Genomic DNA, 5052 nt, shown 5'->3' with positions numbered 1-5052 from the left:
GATCCACTGTGTCCAGCCCTCACCCAGCTTCCAGTGTCCAGCCCTCAGCCAGCTCCCAGTGTCCAGGCCACGGTGCTATAGCTCCTCTTAGTTCCTGCACCTTCAGCTGGACATGTCCTTGGCCCTGCCACCCAGGGCTCTGTTCCCCTTAAACCTTCCCTGTCGGGAGGCAAATGGTGAAGGGGGGAAGCCCTCCAGTGGTGCTGGCCATTCACTCTTTTTTTTTAAAAAGTATAATCGGGACAGCTATTTTATTTTTTAGTTTATTTTGTTATGTAGAGAACCACAGGCATTTCTTTAGTCCTCACCCAAGGCTATGTTTATGGACTTTAGAGGGAGAAGAAAGGAGAGAGAGAAACATTGATCGGTTGCCTCCCGCATGGGCCCCACCAGAGATGGAACCTGCACTGGGATGTGCCCTCACAGGGAAGGGAACCGCCTCCTTGTTGGATGTGGGACAAGGCTCCAGTCAAAGGGGCTGCCCGCTGGGCACTGTCTGCCTGTTTGAGTTGAGAGACCTCAGGAGGGAGGAAGCTGGTGGCGCTTGTTGCTTCATCTCTTGTCCTCACTGCCCCTGGGCGTGGGCCTGCTGCTGCTCCTTCCCTGGGCTCTCCTGACCGTCACTTCGTTTGATGACCTGGGGCTCATAGAGTCAGTTCTGCCTCGTAATATTGTCCATGACACCTCCCTGCCTGGGTTCCTCATCGTCCTTCACACAACCTGCAGCTGCTCAGCCAGCCCAAGTGTCCAGCCCTCACCTAGCTCCCAGTGCCCAGCCCTCAGGCAGCTCCCAGTGCCCAGCCCTCAGGCAGCTCCCAGTGCCCAGCCCTCAGGCAGCTCCCAGTGCCCAGCCCTCAGGCAGCTCCCAGTGTCCAGCCCTCAGCCAGCTCCCAGTGTCCAGGCCTCAGCCAGCTCCCAGTGTCCAGGCCTCAGCCAGCTCCCAGTGTCCAGGCCTCAGCCAGCTCCCAGTGTCCAGGCCTCAGCCAGCTCCCAGTGTCCAGCCCTCAGCCATCTCCCAGTGTCCAGCCCTCAGCCAGCTCCCAGTGCCCAGCCCATAGCCAGCTCCCAGTGTCCAGCCCTCAGCCAGCTCCCAGTGTCCAGCCCTCAGCCAGCTCCCAGTGCCCAGCCCTCAGCCAGCTCCCAGTGCCCAGCCCTCAGCCAGCTCCCAGTGTCCAGGCCTCAGCCAGCTCCCAGTGTCCAGGCCTCAGCCAGCTCCCAGTGTCCAGCCCTCACCCAGCTCCCAGTGCCCAGCCCTCACGCAGCTCCCAGTGCCCAGCCCATAGCCAGCTCCCAGTGTCCAGGCCGCAGGGCTGTAGCTTTTCTGAGTTCCTGCACCTTTAGCCAGGCATTTCCCTGGCCCTGCCACCCAGGTCTCTCTTCCCCTTAAACCTTCCCTGTCCGGAGGCAAATGGGGAAGGAGGGGCCCTCCAGTGGTGCTGGCCATTCACTCTTTTTTTAAAAAAGTATAATCGGGGCAGCTATTTTATTTTTTAGTTAATTAATGTTTAATTATAATTGACAAACAGTATTATGTTAGTTTCTGGTGTATGACGTAGTGATTGAACACATATACCTTACAGAGTGGTCACCACAAAGAAAGTGGATTCTGTCACCGCACATGGTCAGTAGAGTTACTGACCATCTTTCCCAACCTGCATGGTCCACACCCCATGACTCACTGTATAGCTGGGAGCCTGTGGTCAGTCCCTTCCCTTCCCATCCCTCCCCACCTTCTCTCTTGTGGCAACCGTGCATTTATTCTCTGTATCTATGTGTTTGTTTCTGTTTTGCCCGGGGTCTTATTCCAGCATCTAGAAGTGTTCAGGAATCTGGAGAAGGGCTGTGGGTAACTTAATAAAGAGCCCAGAGACGAAATATAATTTTGAAAGGCATGTTGGGGAGTCAGAGAAGACTTAGCTAAGGGAACTAAGTTCTCCTTGTCTCAGGGCCCCTTACTCTTTATTTACACAATTTGTCCTGAGGCGAGGTAGATACACACATCAAAGGGTAGGGTTTCCTGTACACAATCCCTTGTCAGATTGAGGAAAATTGCCTTCTGCTGTTCAGGTGTTTGGCCAGTAGGAGGCAATAACATGTAGATTAAGATGCCCTTAGCTGTCTGGCAGCCACAATCATCCTTCTCAGGTTTGGGGAAATGCCCTCAGCCATCTCCAGATGATTCAGCCCTGCTGACATGCTGGCATTGGCTTCCGGCACTGTTTCACTTTGTTTTGTCTTTTAGATTTTACATGTAAGTGAAATCATATGGTATTTGTCTTTCTTTGTCCGATTTATATCAGGAAACATAATATTTTACATCCATGCTGCCTCAAATGGCAAGATTTAATTTTAAAAATATATATTTTTTATTGATTTCAGAGAGGAAGGGACAGGGAAAGAGTGATAAAAACATCAATGATGAGAGAGGATCATTGCTTGGCTTCCTCCTGCACAAATCCCCTGGAGATGTAGCCCACAACCCGGGCATGTGCCTTTGACCTGTATTGAACCTGGGCCCCTTCATTTGAAGGCCAAAGCTCTATCTACTGTGCCAAACCAGCCAGGGCAAGATTTAATTTTTTCATGTCTGAGTAATATTCCATCGTATGTATCCACCACACCTTCTTCATCCATTTGTCTATTGATAGGCACCTAGGTTGACTGGCTTTCTTGGCTATCCTATCTAATAATAGACAAACATGGTAATTAACCGTAACTTCGCTACCCTTCCCAATGGCTAATCAGGGCGCATTGCAAATTAACTGCCAACAAAGATGGCGGCTAATTTGCATATGTAGACACAATGATGGGAGGGGAAAGGGGAAGGATGGAAGAAGTCACCTGCCAGTGTCAGAATCCAGGTGGCAGCCAAGAGCCGGAGAACTGGGCCGCCTTTCCCGGCCCTGGGCCAGTAATCGAGAAGCCAGGTGGGGCAGGGAAGAGGGGATGTCCGCCTCTTCCCTCACCGGTTGTACTTCTCAGATCACGGATTACCGGTGATCAGAGAACACCCAGAGGCGGGGCCAGAGGCCAGGCTGCATTCCTGCCTGAGGATGCGATCCGGTCCCAGGCGACGCAGCCAGGCCCCAGAAGGAGACCCAGGGGCCAGGGCACATGATCTGGTGCCTGGGCAGTGGCACATCCCCAGCCCCAGAAGGAGACCCAGGGCCTTCCCAAGTGGAGAGTCTCCATGGTCAGACTGGGCGGTGTCGGGACAGGAATAAAGATGGAGGTGACTCAGGTGCCTAGCCAGAGGCATTAGACCAGCAAGCAGGGCCTTTCAGCGGGGACTCTGGGTGGGGGTGGGGCGAGGAAAGCAAGCAGGGAAATAGAGAACTACAACTCCCAGGAGGCTTAGCTGCTGGGTCTGTGTGCCTGGCCATGAAATCGGATGGGGCGAGTTGTTTTGCACTTTAAGAGGCTTGCAAGGTTGGAAGTTCTGCCGGGAGCCAGGGAGAAATGGAGCTGGAGCAGAGAGGGGTCCATGGCAGCCATGGGCTTTGAGGAGTTCTCAGCACCTCCCTGCTCGGAGCTGGTGCAGCCTCTGCTGTTCGGTGGTCACATCCTGGAGAGCGAGCTTGAGACCGAAGTGAAGTTTGTGTCTGGGAGTCTGGGCAGCTCCAGCCTCCAGGAGGTAGACAAAGAGGAGGAGGCAGTCCAAGGCCAGTGGCCGTGGTGCCAAGGGGAACTCAATTGCAGGAAGTACCAGGTGCTGGGTCGGCACTGCAGGGAGATCGAGCAGGTCCTGAACAGGCTCCATCAGATATAGAGGATAACACGGAGACTCCAGCAGGAGCAGAGGTTCTTCATGAGGGTGCTGGACTCCTAGGGCAACGACTATCAGGCCAGCCAGCTCACCATCTTACTGGAGGACGAGGGAAGCCAGGGCACAGACGCCCCACCCCAGGCAACGCTGAGAACTAGCCTCCAGAGAAAGAGGGGCTGTCCCTGCCCAGGAGGACACCAGCGCCTGCAGAAGCCAGCAGCCCGGCCCCTGGTCAGGGGCCCAGTGGTTGGAAGAGGCGGCAAGTGCCACGGGAAGGGTGCCGGGCGAGAGTCCCGCTGACTCCCGAGCTGGACCCCATGCAGATAAAGGTGGAGGAAGACTTTGGCTTCAAAGTGGTTGAGGCTATGGACTCAAGTTGGGTTTCTTGGGGGCCAGACAAGCTGCTGCCCTACCCCACCCTAGCCAGCTCCTTCTTTGACTGACCCCCCAATAAATGGACCCCATGCTCTCCTCGGCAAAAAAAAAAAAGCTTATAGAGGCATGCTTATAGGATCAAATAGTATAAATATAGATGTAATAGGACAATAAAAAGAGAACCTGGCTATGATGATCACCTGAACTCTGCCTCTGTGTCATTCCTTCTTCGCCAACTTCGTCCACACCTTTGGGAACCTCTGGACCTGCTGGGGCTGGACCCCAACATTCCTCTTCTTATAAGGACTTCAGTGAAATGGGCTAAGGGTCCCACTGGAACTGCCTTAATTTAATGTAATCCCCTCTTTAAAGATCTTATCTCCATATACAGGTACATTCTGAGGTTCAGGGGGTTAGGATTTTAACATACATTTTGTTGATTACCCAAATCAGCCCTTAACAACCAGCATGTTTCAGAAAGTAGATTCCTACAGGGTTATTTACCAAACATTCAGAAGTATTTTTAAAAGAGCTAAGCCCCTCATCCACCGTGCAGGCCCCTCCTGGCGAAGAGTGAAGGCCTGGGTCCCGGCACCTGAGGAAAACTGGTGTCAGTAGCCAGGGGAAGGGGCCCCCAAGGGGCCTCAGATTGCGAGAGGGCACAGGCCGGGCTGAGGGACCCACCTAAGTGCACAAATTTTTGTGCACCGGGCCTCTAGTCCTATCTAATAAAAGGCCAATATGCAAATTAACCGTCACTCTGTCACAAACCATGGCGGCACCCAGTCCTCTCAGCCCTGCCAGAGTCCCCCAGTCCTGGGGGGCGGCTGCTGAGAATGGGCAGTGAGCAGCCTGGCGGAAAGCTGCCCAGAGGCCCTCCTGACCCTTTATAACAAAACAAAACAAAAAAT

General features: G+C 53.7%; 1 pseudogene; it reads left to right on the top strand.

Moving 5' to 3' along the window:
- Nucleotides 1–3391: 3391 nt before the first annotated feature.
- LOC102418541 lies at nucleotides 3392–4209 on the top strand (annotated as a pseudogene).
- Nucleotides 4210–5052: the final 843 nt, after the last annotated feature.

Source organism: Myotis lucifugus, unplaced genomic scaffold, assembly GCF_000147115.1.
Source record: "Myotis lucifugus unplaced genomic scaffold, Myoluc2.0 scaffold_958, whole genome shotgun sequence".
Classification (NCBI taxonomy): Eukaryota; Metazoa; Chordata; class Mammalia; order Chiroptera; family Vespertilionidae; genus Myotis; species Myotis lucifugus.
Note: the sequence above shows the minus strand (reverse complement) of the source record. Positions and strands in the feature narration are given on the sequence as shown.